The following is a 17,888-nucleotide window of genomic DNA, read 5'->3' as shown; positions in this document are numbered from 1 at the left end:
TGGTTCTCTCAGAGCTAAAAAACACTAAGGAGATGCCAAGTCACATTATTTGGCCGTTTTCTTTTGTTTTAGTATTGTGTAGGGGAACCATCTGTGCAAGATTCAATCAATAATCAAAGTGAGCTACCGCCAGATGACAAATTTCTCTGCTTCTGTAGGTTTAAATGTCAAATTACCAGTGCCATTAGAATTCGGGTTTGCTTTTAACTTTAGATCAAAGCTAACGTAGCTGGGAAGACAATGCTTGCTTCCCTCTGCCTTCCTCCCTTCTCGCTGCGCTGAAATCATCTGTCTTCAAGCCAGAAGTCTAAATGGCATGTACAGTGAGTTCAAAATAGAGAAGGTTGATAGGAGTCTACTGCCAATTCCACTCCGCAGTCACAGCTTGCTCCCAGAGCACCATTAGCTGCCTGCAATCAAGGGCAGCTGACTCAGTTCTGCTTGCCGTCCAGGTTTAATAGGTTCAGCTAGTTAATGAGCAATGGCTAGATTGCATTCCAGAACTTCGCATCATTCACAAAGCAATTAAGTGTACACTTCTTGGTCTCCTCGAGGAGTTGGAGAGGAGTGCCTTATTCTTCTGAAAGGATAAATGCAACCCGCAATTTTGAAAACTGAATAGTGCAACACAGTGGGAAACTGTCAGAATATTCACCTTCTTTAAATGTCAAGATGAAAGCACCATTACTCTTCCATAAGCTTCTGAAGGGCTCCCTTACCTGTACACGCCTGGATTACAGATTGGTCTTGCCAGGTGAAACCAAGAGCTGTAAACCACTGGGAAGTATCTCAGCGAACTGCTGACAAAGCAGGCTTGGGAGGCTTTATATGATCTACTGAAACAAAAGATACTTAATTTGAAAGCCATTGCAAAGGCAGTGATACTTCTTATGAGCTCCTGTGAGCTATCCCAGCAGAGGATTCCTAGGCACCTTACAATGAAACAATTATCCCCAAATTTACAGAGTTCAGAAGTTAAGTGACATGAGCACTCAGGAATCTCTCAAAGAAGGAAGACTACGTTCCCAGAGGACAAGGCTACCTAGGAGGGCAGAGCTGGGGGAAAAGCAAGCATTTTCTTCTTTACTCACACATCCCCAGTCACACTCCCCTTCATCCCCATGCTCTGGTCTGACTTTATTTTGGTGAAGTATGTATGTATTTGTATGTACCATTATTGCTGCAATGCACATTCCAAATGTTCATGTCTTTCAAGCTCTTTCTTCTCACACAAAGATCCTACTATATGGGGTGGCAACTTTTCTGGTGGTGCAAAGGATCCTGAGCACTAATTCACAGTTGGATCAGAGCTAAATCCTCAACATGCTCTGAAATGACAACTCCTTGTGTGCGAGGGCTCCCTTTTCCATCCTGTGCAGCTGAACCTGAGCAAGAAAGGAATTCTACTGACAAAGATCTAGCTTTTCTCTCCACGAAGGGACTAAAAAATCATATTGCTTCTTGCACCCAAATGTTAAGAACCACAACTACAAAGCTAGTAAGTAGCAAGATCTAGAGCACAGGGAAAGAGATACGCTTATCATAATTCCTTCTTTCCCCATCTCAAGTATAGCACTTGCGTATGAGACTTACAAAGTCCTGGATACTTAATGGCTCATAACATCATTATTAAAAAACAAAAACACAAACCCCAAACCAAAAAAAAACAGAACAAAACACTCCAAACCCCTTCACAACCTAGTTCTGTAAAACCAGGAATCAAATAAATCTATACTGGACAAAGGGATCTTCTGAATTTTAAAGAATCAGATTACCCAATCAATACAACCAAAAAATTCAGCTTCTCTGAGTAAAGGCATATAAGAACTTATATTTCCACTATCTAAACTGGGGATGAATTTAAGAAGAAACTATTCCTTCACTCATTTACCAAAGAATTCACCACTAAACTTTAAAAAAATGACTAACACGATAACACTGACTGGGCTTTTTACTATAAGAGCAAAACCTTGCTATGCAAAGGAAGCACAGCCGAAGAGTTATATATTTTTTTTCTTCTATTATTCTCCAGTTCTTTAATGCATGCCAGTCAAAACTATAAAATACTTGTGGGAGAAATGCACATGGCAAGGTTTCACATTCCAAAAGATCTATTTCCATGTGCTGCATAAAAGCCAGGCGACCACCCAGGAAAGCAAGGCAAACAAGATTTGGCCCACCAGTGTTGCTAACGCATGCTAGCAGCCCTCCTCTATCAACGCTTTGCACTGTATTTTCTATGAGATGTAACAAAACCTTGAGACTGGTCGAGACTGCTGGCAAGATCATCTCTAAACCTGCTAGCGAGCAGCATGTGCTGTGAAACAACGCTAATGAGCAGCACTGCAGTTTCCTCTCTTGAGAAGCCACCCCCAGGGAAAAAAAATTAAGTAGACAGTCTTAATACAGCAATATTCAGGAATATTAATGGCTCTTTACTTCTCAAACCCTTTCACGCTGCCTGCCCCTTTACCCTCCATCATAATACTTTCTCCCCATTATTACTGAGGAAAGGAGAGCAAAGGTGGGCAATATGTAGTCTTGGGAGAAGGTATGACCTGCTATTTCCTCTCCTTAGAGCCTATGACCATGTGATTTTTTTCCTATGTTGATCAGAGAAAGATTTGGTAATCATAGCAGAGTCAATATCTATTCCTTAGAGGCCAATCTGGTTGAGAAACTTTGCTGACTGGAGCCACAGAAGTAGGCATGACTTGCCATTAACAAAGCAGAAGGCATTTGTTTTCAGTTAACTGGGTAAAGGGCAATAAAACTTGGCCAAGTATTTATTTATTGGATTGGAGTGCCTGTAGTGAGACTGGAGGGTGAAATGTGTGTGAGGTTACCATAATCCCAACCTTGGAAGGGAGGAATATGAACTTTGGTTTAATTGTTGGAATAAGATAGCTCATAAGGCCTGTGGTATGTGATATAGAAGAGTTGATTTACAAAAGGGATGTTCTAGGGAAGGACAAAAAAAAAAAATCTTTAGAGCTTTCCCAAGACAACACCTTTCCTACATCTGTTGGCCATTACCTTCTGCCAGTTCAGGAAGGTTGAGAGCATGAAAAGGTAACAAATTGCTAGTGAGATTTTGCTTTGCAACAATGATTCTTTGATTTTAGCAATAAAGAATGCTGTGTGTACCTTGGGTTTTACTAAAGCAGACCTCTGACCCTTCCAGCATGCAGGCCAATTAAATTTATGAAAGCAGAAAGTATTAACAGTCTTACCTAGTCTCCATCTAAGCGGACATTCGGCAGCATTACTGCTGGAGCATACTGCAGTATGTGTTAACATATGGCCCCACCAAATGTACCTGAAAGACTTATTTTCTCTCAGTTCCCCACCTTCATCCTCAGTTAACACAAGAGAGGGTCGGGAATGCTGCGTTTCCAGAGCTGTGGGCAAGGTAAAGCAGCTCGATAAAACCCCTGAGCCGGCAGTCAGGCCCGTGTGTCTGCCCAAGGGCTCGGATGGTTCAGGCTGAGCTCAGGGCTCAAAGCAGAGGGAGAGACACTTGAATTCACTTGAACAATGACAAACATTTTTGACTTCCAGATCATGACATCGCAAAAGTGTGGGAGGTCTTTCACCAGGGACGGTTCCACCTGGGCAGACTGCAGAGGCTTGCTGGAGGGGTGGGCAGGAAGGGGGGGGGGGGGGAGGAAAAGAAAAAAAAAGGAAAAACTGGATGACCTATTATTGCTTAGCTTGATCTGTCAGGCAATAGTTAATGTTAAGGAATCTTACAATTCTGTTCATATTCTTTCACCAAAAACAGGTGTTGGGAAGCCCAGGATGGGAGTGGCATACAGATAAAAAAAGAAAGAGGAACCACATTTTTTACGTGCATGATCTATTCAGATGAATCTTCTTACTGACAGCCTCTTTTCCTGGAATCAGCACTGATGCTTAAGTGTGACTCTCGGGCTCTCTGATAAACAGAGAGTGTACCTCAAATGTTTAGGTCATGTATACATTTCTGGTGAAGGATGACATGATTCTGATGGGAGTTATGGGAGAATTAAGTCATTTTTAACAAATGCATTATTAAAACTTCCAGGCTTTTTAAAATTTAGATTTGCCTTGCCATTTTTTTTTTGGGGGGGGGGGGGTTATTTTCATACTATTACAGCCATGTGCTGCTGTTTACCATTTGAAAAGTGAGGAAGAAAGGAAAGCTCTCTAGTGAAATCCATCTTATTTCTTCCCTTAGTCACCTTGCATGCAATGGTATCTGTGCTTGTTACAGCTATGGATTTTGTACGCGAAAAATGCTTTGACCCATAGATTCCCTGTCCTCCCCCTGCTGCCGCTCCTTGTCCAGCACACCAGCCAGCTCACTGTCTCCTTTCTCCTCCAGCCCTTTTGTTGCTGAATGTCAGGGTCACCAGTGTCACCGCTGACATGATTGGTGTTGCTCCACTGCTCGAAAGCAAGCAGGCAGAGGGCAGGGGGAAAAAAAAACCTGCAGCCATTTTAGGAATGAGGAATTAGGCTAAAACAGTTCCTAGTAACCTTGCTCTTGCCAATTAAAAGAAGGTCCTCGCACCGCAATGGACGTCCGCGGCATTTAAGTGATCTCCCTGCGTTCGGGAAATCAGTGCACTTCTGCCTGCCCCAACATGTCCTGGAGGTGTGCTCCGATTTTTGAGATCAAAGGCCCCAATCTTTTTGAGGAGGGAATGACACACGGACAAAATGGTTAAATAAAACAAAAACAAAAAATGCAAGAGATAAAGCCTGACCTGTGATTCAGCAGATTTCAAAGGCTCAGAAGTACACCAGTCTGTGCACTACTGAAAGACAGCAGCAGTCCATTACATGTATTGATTTGCAGCACTTTGTCAGCACTAATGATGTTACCTCATTAAAAGAGATAAATGCCCTACTGTTCTACCAAAAGCATCTGCTTCTTCCTCTTTCTCGCCTGTTCTCCAGCAGGGCCCTCAGCAGCAGCATACTGAAATCAAATCGAAATCCAATGCAAAATTTGATTAGAGCTGCTTACTAAGATTGCTTTTTGGTATTCTTTTCTTCACTTAAAAAAAAAAAAAAGTTATTCTACATTTCTTACCAGGTACTTCTTAAGATACTGAATGGGCACATCAAAGAAAAACATAGCCAAGTGGTGGTTCTAGTCAGTGAAGCTTTACAGAGCAACACCTGCACTCTGTGTTAATCACAGCACTCCTGTGGGTAAAGAATTTTTTTAAAAATAAACTAATATTTATATTGGGAAATTTGTTTATTGTTAGGTAAAATAATACAGTTGCAACTTTGATGAAAATAGGTGAAGTGATAGGTCAGGTGGCAATAATTAACTCTGTTTGTTAACCCCCCCAAAATATATTGCCACATAGAATGTACTGTTTTTTCTCCCAACAGTTTCCTAGTTAAATAAAAAGGTAGCCGTTTACCATAATGAACGTTTTATGCATAATTCCTTTGTGTATAGGGTCTCTAAAGTACACATTTATTAAAGTCTATTAAACTCTCTATTTAGCAGAATTACCAATGTGCCTTTTGGGAAATTATTACAATGAAACTGTACCAGTATTTAAATTCCAGTTGTTTAACATTCTTTTCCTAATCACCAAGCCAGGTATCTACTTTAAAGTGCAGACAGACATCTTCGAGAATGGCATAAACCTTTCTATGAACTGCTTATAGAAATACATTTGAAAAATTACTCTTCCAACCTAACATGTTTTTCATAATTATTGTCAGACAACTACTGCTTTAAAACAGCAGGAATTCCTTCCTGATCTTCTTTACCAAGCATAGCACTTCATAGTTAAATCGGTTCACAGCAATGATTAACCATTTGCAGGCATACAATTTGTTTCAATGTGTTAGTAGGAGATACCAGCCTATTTAAGGCAATTTTGGCCCATAAGGTCCCATTCTTTACCAATGGCTTCTCTATGAGAAAAGCCCTGCCCTTGCATGAGACTGCCTGACTGCATGGGTGGAGTGGCCCCAAAGTTGTCCAAATGTGGTATATATCTAGGTCCTCAATCTGTTCCAGCTACTGCAGATCAAACTTGAACTGTATGTAAGGCAATGACAGAGCCGCTATGAACTTTTTTTTGTGCCCCTCAGACCACTTCCCTTTGAAACGCTGCAAGCTACAGTTACAGCTGCTCTCTAAATGTGCTGGATTTCATGGCACTGACTCTTAAACTTGATTCCAAACTTGTAAACATGGGCCTGCCTCCATGTGATAAGAACGGGTTTTTTTTCAATGGGAAGACTCTCACGTTTCTTGGGGAAGAGGAAGCAAACTTCACAATAATAGAGATCACAGGTTAAGTTACCAGGGCGCTGCAGAGCAGTCCGGATTCCAACCTGTCAGATTTCCTCCGTGACCTTCAATAAGTCACCACGTCCCTGCCTCCATTCCTCATCAGTACCACCGTGATATTTCATCCTCTTTTAGATGCACAGAAGTGCTCTGCTTCTGTCCATGAGGCTGTCAGGCTCTCCAGCAAAGACAGCCAAGCAAGTACCTACAAAGATGTCTTGTCCTTGCCATTACATCACACCGGCAGTTTTATAATTTGAACACCACTTCAATATTCAATCAGCTTCAACTGCAAGAAGGGAATATCAATATATCTAACAAACACAGGCAGCTAAAAAGTTTCTGAAACCAATGGGCACAGAAATAAACAGAAAAGGAAGTAATGAAGTGGTGGTTGCTCAACAGCACTACTCATTGAACAAATATGCATAATTTAGGCTATCATACAACCAACTGTTTTGATATGCCAGGTTATTAAAGTTTATGTGCAAATACACACAAAAGGAGGGCTAAAGTCATTATTGGAAGCTGTCTGGTACATACAGTATGAGTTCCTTTGACAAGCGTGAATCAAATATTGTCCACTCATTTTGGCTCTAAGACAAATTCAATGCCCTCTGGCAGGCCAACACAATAAAGCTGTTTCCATTATGACCAGAAGTCCTCAAGAGAACAATCCTTGGAAAAATAGCACAGCAAATGGGTGGACATATTTTAACCATACGCTAATTCCCTATAAATCAATGGACAAAAAGTGCTTCCTTTCTCCAGTTACAAACTTTGAGCCAAATCACCTTCTCTGTTTAACAAATGCAACCTCATTGACTTTGCTAGAGTTACATATGCATCAGAGCAGATTTTGTCCTTGTGTGCAATGGGAGGCCAAATAGCCCATAAATAAGAAAGGAAAAAAAGTTGTTCATCTCAACTGAAGTGGGATGTGGAGCATCCCTCTCTTCAAAAAGGAGATATATGTCTAAGTAAGGGACAGGAGGGACAACGCTGTTAATTTCACTTTTTTGGTTTGCCTCTACGTTGGGAAAGACTCTTTTATGCTTAGAAAGAACATGTTTTTCAGACTTTTAAGGTTACTTTATCCCACTGCAGATCAGAAGTCCAAGAACATCACGATCCATGATCCAATCACGGATTAGAAAAGTACCTAGCATCTACTTTATTTTTCGTGAAAGAAACACATCTCTCACCCCATTAGATAGGTCAATGGTGCAGCTCTGTTGTAGTCTGAAATGATCTAAGAATAAGATGTCGCAACCCCTCTGCCTCCAGTCCCTTGTTCCCATCCCCTCCTTTGCCTCAATCTTAGTAACATGATCAAGCAAGATGATTCTGATGAACTGCCCCCCCCTCCAAAAAAAAAAAGCCATTTATTTAATTTAGTTGGCTTTGGGCTGGATTTGCCCCATCGAGCAGCTCATGGCATGACCTCATAAGCACCAACAGTGGTGCAAGACAGAAGATGGGAACTCTTGGCCAGGGCCAGGGCAGGGACGGAAGGTCTGACTGCTGCAGCTGTAACTGGGACTGGCTCAGTCTGCCACAAAATCCTTTTGTCCCTGATGCCTACCAGGAGGCATCACAGAAACGCAAGATGCAGCATTTATCACAGACGGTGCAATACACATGTCGAATATTTCCATCTTCTTGTGTCTCAATGTTAAACACACCAGATGACAGACATTACAAAAGCACCTGGCAATACGTCTTCACCCGTTTTTGCAGGATATCAGGTGTAGATGTGGTGCAGCCTTAATTCCTTGTTGCGGCATGTGGACAAGCAGCTACCTCAGTCAAGCTGTCACTTTGTCTCTCCTGCCACCTACTGAAAATCAAAATATGTGGCACCAACTTGAGTGTGTCTCCACTTCTGTTTAAAAATATAAACTTGTAGTTCTTCTAGAAGCACCAGTGTTTGCATGTGGGCACTCCCTGTTGCAGCAACTGCTCCAGCGATGCTATCTAACACTTCCTGATTAAGGCTAAATGCAGCATTTTGCAAATACACTTAACTCATTGATGCTTCATAGTTAAAATTAGCTTTAAATACTAAAAACACTAAAATTCTCCAAAGCTTAGGGCACTGAAACGCCTCTCCTCCAACCCCACACAGAATTTAATCATGGAAGATTTATTTTAAACAGTGAACACATCATAATGCCTATAAACCTACATCCCTTTATTTGCAGTTATTTCCGAGGACTAAACTGACAACAGGCAAAACCCAAAAGAAAAAGAACTTCCCATTAGGTATAAGATTGTCGCCTGTGGGTAGGGGTGAAACTGTCACTGTACTTGAACTAGGTAACCAAACCAGTATCACCAAGAGTAGACCTGCCAGATACAAGAGTCTGCTTTAGACCGTGGTTTATCCTGTCCTTTTAACCTCTCACTCTCAAAAGCACATTTGAACAAGTTTCGGCTGTGCCGTGCATGCCCTCCACAGCGCAGTGCTATGCAAGTGAGACTTCCTCTGCAAGACTGGCACACGCTTGCTCAGGCTCTAAAATCATGCTGTGCAGAAGGTCCTTCAAAATTACACAAATGCTTGCGTCCAGGCGATGCAGCCAAGGAAAAAAACTATTTTGTCATAACCATCTGGGTTCTGACATTGGTCCAGATATTGAAACTATCAAACTGGACCAGCACAGTCCAAACACATTGCAGGAGCTTCAAACCCATTAATGGTAGTATAAGAAAACCAACAAGCAATCAACCCAAAAGTGAATGGACAGATAACCTCGTGTTAATTACTTATGCCATCCTTCCAGGTGGTGATTGCTTAACAACTTGATTATTTAGCCTTTTCTTATTAATTTTAAGAAAGCATTCAAATCAAAAACAAACTGAAATTGCTAAAATATTCTCACTGTTTGCTAATAAGGAGCTAGCTTGCATGTGCTGGTTTATTTTCCCACACATGGCATTCCCTTTTACCTAATCAATGGGCAACAGCCTGGAGCTATATGAGAGCAGATATCTTTGATAAAAGGAATATTTAGATGAATGAGAAAGACTTTCAACATTTGCATAATCAAGTAAGCTATCAAATTCATTTATTTATGCTGTGACCATAGTAATCAAGAGGTATTAAACGTGGAACTCGGCACCAGTTAAAGTGCATTCTAAACCTGATTTTTCACTGGTTTCAACAAGGAAATCTTTTACTAGCAGAACTCTTAAGGGTCTTTTCAAGCTGCAATTAAGAGAAGCGCTTACAGAAGACATATTGCTCTAATCTTGCAAAAGCAAGAGTAGGCAGTCTTGTGTTTGCAAGAGGAGTACTAAAGTAATAATTGGCCTTTCATTTTAGCACTTTGAACTTGATCAGCTGAAGAAAAACATTAATATAATACCACTGACTTATAGATAAATATTTCTGAAAAAGGAGGACATGTCTTTTCCTTAAGCAAATCTGACAAGGCTATAACTAGAAATATTTTTGTTAACACACTCACTTCAGCATGGACACAAGAAAACAACCAGAATGAATAACTGGAGTGAATAATACCAGCTATTTAGGCACCAAAATGCCTGAAGAGCAGTAATACATCTACGTAAGGCCAAATATGGCCCACAAGCATCTGTTATACAAGAGTAAATTTATCAGGGAGTAACAGCATATTCTAATTAATTACAAAAAGGCTACAAACAAGTGAGAGGCCTGTGACATAGATAAAAAGAGACCTTTTTACAGCGCATGATCAGAGATGGCTTTTGCTGACACCAATTTAATTTACAACAGAATAAGGCAAAAAAGTAAACGATCATTTTAGCAGTTACTAACACTACAGGACTATAAGCTAAAAGCTAATGGACTGAACAGAACCTGAAAACAACTCAACTCTTTTTAACACAGCAACTTGAAAAACCTGCTACTACGATGGCAGTATCCGAGGGTGCTTATGCATCATCACTGGAAATTCTCGAGCAATTCTCAACGATCTTTAAGGATACCACAAGGAAATTAAAAAAGCCACTTTCACACATGCTATATTGCCCATTTGGATTGATGCCTCACTAAACCAATAGGCAAAGTTTCATCACCAAAAGGACTTCTACCTCTGCTGTCCGCGGCAGAATGGATGGGAGAGAAATTTAAGCTTGTTTGGTTAAGACTGAGACATTGTAACAGAAATTGAAGTTTGTGGATCACTGGGTGATAAGCTGCTCCCAGAGTCTTGCTTGCTTTGAGAGGAGGCAACTGGTTGGGAGATTTTCAGAGCAGATACTCCAAACCACTTCAAGCTGTTGAGAGAAGCCGCTATCCAGAAAGCTCAAAGGAGGAAAAGAAAGACAAAAGGGGAAATCACAATAAATGGGATTTGGCCACAACCAGAAATAGCTCAGTTTCAGAGTATATCATAAACAGTCTTTCACTTTGCCGTTGCACCAGTTCTCCACCGTTGCATGTGAGAAATTTACATACATTTAATGCTTCAAAACAAAACAAAAAAATCCATAGAAATTTTGCTTAGTATCAGTTTAGAACAAATTTTGTTTCCCCTCTGACACATCCAGTAGATACACATATTAAGTAGAGGAAATTGCCATAGCTACATGACTTCCAGCTAGGGTCATGATTCATTATAAGGGAGAATCTGTTGGTCTAGAGATTTATTTATTTAAGGTAAATGTGTGCTTGTAAATTCCATAAATGAGCACTTGCAATATGAGGAAGTCACTGCCACACTCATCTTAGAAATCACCTGCCAACTCGCTGATCCCTCTGTAGAGAATCACAAAGTTTGCTCAAGTTTTCTGTGGAGAGAATTGCTATTTTGTTCTTTCAAGTGGAATAATTTGAATAATTTGAGCTCAAAGCACAGGGTTACCTTGCTCATAGTGAGCACACAGTCCAAGCACACCTTCAAATTCAGGCAGGTTATACAACTATGGCACACAGTATGGCCTTTGGAAAGAAATGAAGCATCTCAGCCTGAAGAAAAGAAAGAAAAAATGCTTCTCTTACGAAGTAAGAGCAAGCACTTTGGTGCACCTTGGCAGTGTGAATTCCAGGAACCGGCTGTGAATTACCCCACTCCACGAAGACCAACTAGGTCAAACCTCAGAGCAGAATCCACAGTTCTGCTGATCTGTTTAGCAATGCGCTGAGGATCTCTTGCTCATCTGACCTAGATGAACAGGACGGCGGCCACTGCTCATTCCAGCTAGGACACGTGGTTGCATTTTAGCTGGGGAATACGTGTCTCTTTCAGCTCTTGACTCTGGAGGCTTTCTATATTCAACCATTCTCAGGAAAGACAGCAAGAAGGAAAATAACATAGACTCCCTGTGCGGAAGTAACATGAGAAACAGAAGAGATGCTCTAATGCGCCCGGCTGTTACCTGGATACTGCAGGCAGAAAGCAAACAGCGCTACCTGTGCTGACGGAAAGCTACGTGCAGAGAGTCTGCAACAACATGCAATTCTTTCAGGCCCAATATATACCAGTCAAGGAATTTACCTTTTCAGGGGCCTGTGCTATCAGTTTAACACTGAGAAGAGAGCTACTTGCTTAAGGCAGCAATGAAAGAAAAATTACTTGAGAAGATGTCCTCTACCTGGTGTATGCTGTGAAAACTGAAGCCAAGTGCGAGACATGACATAACATGCAAGCACTCAAAATTAATACTTCCTCAGATCCCAAAGGAGGCAGCGCCACGGTATGTACAACTCGGGAAGATGCCAGTAACAGAGAAATTTCTGGTCTAATCATGAGATAGAGGAAAAGGTAGTATGACCAAAAGAATGGAAGCAATATGACAAGCGAGATAAAAGAATTAAGGGGCTGATAGCATCTTACCGACAACACAATTTTAGAAGAAGGAGAGGAAGTTGAGCTACAGTGAAAGAGAGGGAAGGAAGAGTAAGGCTGATTTTCCTGATAGTCAGGTCATGAACGGTTCCCGAAACACGACTAGTCTGGCTGGATGTCCAGTATAAAGAGGCACGCAACGACACATGTGGCATCTTCAGAGCAGAAAAAGGAGATTGGGGGGAGGAGGCGGGAACAACAATGACTCTCTGCAGGGCGATTAAAATAAATTCAAGCCTTCTAAGTGTAATAAATAGAGACAAAGTTATTAATCTTTCAATCAATAATGAATTTAAATAGTTAATGCAGGAATTATGCAGAGCTTGACCACTAAGGCAAAAATCTTAAGAAAACTTTTGCTCCTCACAATCTCTGTTCTTTTGGAAAACCCACAGCCAGTGATGGGAGATTAGCTTTAAAAAGTGAGAATTTCACTGGAATTGCAGCTCCAGGTAACCATGGGAAATGTTGTTCGCAGATGCAGAAAATGTAGGATAATTAGGTATTTTGGGGAGGGGGAAATGGAAGTTACAGCAATCATGCAACTATAATAAATAACAATGCTGTCCCTCTCTGGGACCTTCCAGAGGACCTCAGGGCAACCCACAGACATTCCTCATTAAAAGCTACCATGCTATGGCCATGGCTTATCGCATAGTCTAAGTCTCAGATCCGACTGTACTTCTCTTCCTTATGCGCCTGTCCCTTGCTGTGCCTCATCCCAGACATAAGCTGTAAACTCCAAGGGGCAATGACCCTGTCACATGGTTGTGTGGTGGCTCCTGCAGGACCCCAGCCAGGACCCAGGATGCTGTCAAGTGCTGCTTCGATATAACTAATGAAGGAGACCGATAAAGAGACACAGAAGACAAAGGCTTCCACCAAGTGAGAAAACTCTTAAGTACAAGCAGCAAAAACCGAATGCAGCTGAGAAGGCATTCATGCCAAATGTTCTCATTAGGACAACGCACCCCTAATAAGCGGGCCATGAAATCCAGTGGTCTTGTAGACAAAAGCGTAAAAAAACAAGCGGGGGGGGGGGAAGGGGAAGGGGAAGGGGAAGACAAGGTCAACCAAAGCAAGGGAGACTCCAGACAAACACTCCCCGCCGAAAGCAAAGCACCTTAACAGATACTGCTATGTGGTCTGCAGAAGATGCTGTTCTGCGGAAGAAAGGGTCAAGTCAAAACACAAACCCACATATACACACTCCCACAACTTTCTTAACTACCACTAAGGATTTAAGAAAGTGTTTTGCATGAAACTTGTTTTAGTGCTTGTGTTCTAACAATTTCCCATTCCAGTCGCTGTTCCTACTTTAATTCCAGTCATCGTCAGGACAAAACACTAATATTTAGATATTGCATTGTTAAAGAAACCTAGAGTAGCAGGAAGTTATATTAAAAATATATAAATATAGTCCATGCCTATTTAAAGCTTCAAATGCATATCACTAGGAAACTGCATAAATCAACCCAACATAATTCTCCAGCATGCATCAAGATCTAAAAAACCGTAAGTTTGATGTTCTCTCTTGCCACCCACTTTAAAAAAAAAAAAAAAAAAGAAAGAAAAAAACACACACACAGGGTGAGTTTAGGTTGCAAACGGTAACAAAATCAACACCCGGTCCAACGAATAAACGCAGTCTACTTTCTGATGTACCGAAGATCGTGCCACAACCAGTTCAAAACCCAAACAAGAACCGCCCCCCCAACCCTGCCCCCTCGCCCCCGCTTTTGCCCTTAACCAAGCGCCACCGCTCTGAACCCCCATCTTGCCCTTCAGCCCTCCCTCCGCGTGCTGCGGCACAGCCTCTAGCGGGGCCGACCCCGAGCTCCCGGCCACCCCGGGCACCCTGGCGTCGAGACAAAGCAAACTCCCTCTTGCCTCACACGGCAAACTCAATTTTCTAGAAACCTTCCAGTTAGTAGTTTACCGCTACCGTCATCCTGGACTGTCAACAACGTGTCCTTTGTTGCCTGCGCGCTGCTGCGTGCGGGTGTGCATGTTTGTTTTGTTTTGTCGGGTTTTTTTCCCCCCCTTTTCTTTTTTTTATTTTCAGGAGAAATTTGGGTTTTTAAATGAGTAATCTGTTTTCGAGTGATTTCTCTGCGCTGGCTCCACCCTGTACTGTAAACTAGACATTACCTTATACAAGAATGAATCTGCTGCATTCCTCTGTCTAGCTGCCTCGCAGCAGATTTCCGACACTCACAGCAGAATCAACAGCAGCACTCGCTCTCCCACCCCTTCCCTCCTCCCCTTCCCCCTCCCGCTCCCGTTTTCTTTCTCTCTCTCTCTCTCTTTTTTTTTTTTCTTCACTGCCTCACTGTGTTTTTGTGTAAATGATCTCACATGACTCAACAAATCCATCTGCCTGGAGCAGGCCAACTTTGGAGCCTTCCCAGGAGGGAGGAGAAGAATTGCTTTGTGGAAAGGACCTGGAGCTTTGCCCTTTCTCTGGCTCAAATTACCCGCCTGTCAGGCCTGACGGATTTGGCTAAAAATAAAAGGAAGCGGGCCGTGAAAAGGAGATGAATGAGCTCAGCAGTTCCTTAGATAACATGGGCCCGGTGTTGCCCAAAGCTCCCAAAGCAGGAACTTCAAATGCTGGGCATGTAAGTGCAATGCTGAAGTCGAGGTGAACTTGGCTGTTAAAAAAAAAAAAACCCAACGCGCACGCACGCACACACACACACTGTTGGAAATAACTGGATTAAAGGCGCAGACACACACAGCAGAACAGGAAAGCTGCCTGCTGTAGGCTTTCGGCTTGTAAAACATAGGAGCGGTGGCATTTCCACCGCAAACGGGGGGCCGCGCCGTGGAGCCCCGCGTGATGTCAACCCGGCGGCCGTGCCAGTGCCGCGCTCAAAGTCATTTGTGTAAATGTATGCCCAGCACCCGCGGTGGGTATTAAGCACTTAGTTTGGCAATGTAATAACACACTGTAACAATCTGTAATGTGAAGCAGTCAGCAAAGCCCTGGCTCTGAAAGCTATTTCTCCTAACCATTAACCATATGTTTGGCTCCTTGGCTCTCCGAGCGGGTGTTCCAGCTCACCATCTGGTTTCTATCCACACAAGCAACTGTAAAGCGCAGCGTATTTCCCTCTGGAGCCGCATGTTTCTCTCCGTCTCCCTCCCTCCCGGCCCGCCCCCGCTCCTCCGGCTCCCTTTCTCATTCACCACTTTCAAAGCCGGCCTCGCCGCCCGCAGCACCGCTGGCGCAGGGAAGGCGCAACCTGCCCGCCTGCGGAGCTTGCTGGCATGTGGGCATGGGGACGGGAGCCGTCAGTGCCGGCACCTGGCACATGGCGTTAAAAATAGGCGCGTTCTTGGGAGATCCGGGCGTCGCTGCGGCACCCATCGCATCTCCTGCTTGGAAATGAGCTCATGGGCACACTCACGCTCACATGTGCGCACACGCACACACACGCAGAGCATTCAGTTTGGGTTACATCAACTCCATCCCGCCACTGCAGAATGACTTCCATAATGAATTTAACGACAGGAATACAATTGGCAACATGTCTCCTGCTCCCTAATACGGCTGTCTAGGTGCATCTGGTTTTGGTCTCCCATCCCTCCCCAAATTAAGACAATTTGGGGGTGGAAGAAAAAGAAAAAAAAAAGGAATGGAATGACAGAGATCTGAAGAAAAAGGGATGAAAATATTTACTTTTCTTGTGATGACTAAACAAGCTTTTCATGAAATTATAAAAAACCTTTTAAGTGTTATATTTGAGAAGACCTTGTGCCATATGTTTGCTTTATGATTTTATGAATTCAAACTACTATTTATATTTTTAAAGCACTTACATGCTGCTCTTTATTTCTGAAGTCACCTATGGGAGATCAGCAGTAATTTTCCTCCCTGGTTGGCCAATTTAAGACTAATCATGTCCTAACGCAAGTATTCAGGGATGCAAGCAATAGGATATTCAGCAAATCCCACACTTGCTCCTTTAAAATAAGTTTATATTCTGCAATGAGTCACACATACAGTGTTTATCCAAGTTACCAGTGCTACAAGAAAAAAAGTCCTGTACATTTGCAAATACATACACATCACAGCTGTAAGCACAACTGCTTACACTAGGACTCATTTCCATGACTAGATACTGATATTTTTAATAATCTGTTATACTAATGTTGATACTATCTTCTTGGAGTATGCAGTTTAATATTAAAAAGAAACTGGTTCTAGGAAATCTCAAATCCACACCCATTCACACCCCTTCTTTGTCATGAACGTAAAAATGCAAAGCCACAGTTACATTTTTCCCCAATGCATCTAACAAAGGAAATGCATAGGCATCACCAGTTAAAAACAGCTTCATCTAAGCTGCCTTGCTCTGCATATCTGCTTCTTGATAAATAGTACAGAACTTCTCCAATTTCCACTGAAAACCAAAAGCCTGCATTGGAAAACATGCATGTTTTTCAAATCTCCTCATATGTGTGAGAAACCAGAGCATGAAAAAGCCACTGTAGGCCCTTATCCTGGAATCAAATACACATGGGGAAAACCCTTATGCTTGTGAAAAGCCTGATGACTTCACTGGGATTGCCTAAGAAGTTTGAGGGTTGAATCTGGCCTTAATTACAAAGTCCATTGTGATTAACACTATATACCCTCCCTCCACCTTTCACTCCCCCTCAATTAGAAAAATAATCTCATTTTATGAGATTTAAAATTATTAAAAACATGAGAGATGTACTTCAGCTAATAACTTACATTTCTTCAGAAAGAGGATCTAAACGTGTTAAAGAACATTATTTGAAGATGAGATTGTTGCAATATACTAGCAGCATATTTAAACATCACACATTAGCTTTCCTCCAATTATCCAACAAGAAATTGTCTTCATTCACAAACATCTGCACCAGCCAGTGGTAGTACTCTAAAACAGTGAAGATCTAGGTCCAAGCCTTTTAGTAGATAATAATCTGCTCTCTTCCAGAATAATTTTTTAAATAAGTAATTCAAGGGAAATATTCATAGATTCAGAGAGTTTTACAGTCTAAGGGGCAGCTAATGTTCTCATTTGACCTTCTTCCATTAAACAGGCCTAGAGCTTCTACTTCAGTACAGTAGTGAAAGGTTGCATTAGAGATCTTTCTCAGGGTGAAAAACAAAACAAAACAAAAATCTTAGTTTTAACAGTCTGAAATGATGAAGGAAGCCACCACAGCCCTAACAACGTTGTCCTATTCAATAATTACTCTTGCCGTGAGAACGCTTACACCCTCATGCCTGGTTTGAATTAATTTAACAGCCAGCCACTGGGTCTTGTTATACCTTGTCACCTTCCTCTGCTGCTCTGTCCCTGACAAAGGGCCCCTGTCAACTTGAAATCTAGCCAGTTTTTAAAATATAATAAAAAGCAGTGTCACATTATTACCTGAATCCACCGAGTCCTCCTGCCAACAATGGTGTTTTTGCAATCACATTTTTCTGTTTTTAAAAACTTTTCTCTTGCCTCATGGCTCTGTGTGAAAACCAACACAAAAGAGAAAATTGATTAACTGCACAAGATTAACTGTTATTTGTATTAGAGTAGCAGCTGGCTTTCCCAAAAGATATTTAGGTCTTTTTTTCTGGTATGTGCCAGAAAAATTATTAAACAAGAAGAAAGTCCTTTTCCTGAAATTGCTTATTGACCAAAGAGAGGAGACAAAGAGCAGTTTGGAGGGGAGGCCAAAATAACCCAGCACATCACTTGCAGAGCTGCACA

At 42.0% G+C, this 17,888-nt stretch overlaps 1 protein-coding gene across 1 annotated transcript in view; it reads right to left on the bottom strand.

Moving 5' to 3' along the window:
- BACH2 (BTB domain and CNC homolog 2) overlaps positions 1–17,639 on the bottom strand; it is a 156,934-nt gene extending 139,295 nt beyond the window's left edge. The window contains exon 1 of the mRNA XM_013949013.2: positions 17,556–17,639. The gene's annotated coding sequence lies outside the window, so the exon portion shown is untranslated. The remainder of the gene's footprint in view (positions 1–17,555) is intronic.
- Between the last annotated feature and the right edge of the window lie 249 nt (positions 17,640–17,888).

The sequence above is a fragment of the Apteryx mantelli genome, chromosome 3 (assembly GCF_036417845.1).
Source record: "Apteryx mantelli isolate bAptMan1 chromosome 3, bAptMan1.hap1, whole genome shotgun sequence".
Lineage (NCBI taxonomy): Eukaryota > Metazoa > Chordata > Aves > Apterygiformes > Apterygidae > Apteryx > Apteryx mantelli.
This window is presented reverse-complemented; position numbering and strand designations above follow the sequence as displayed.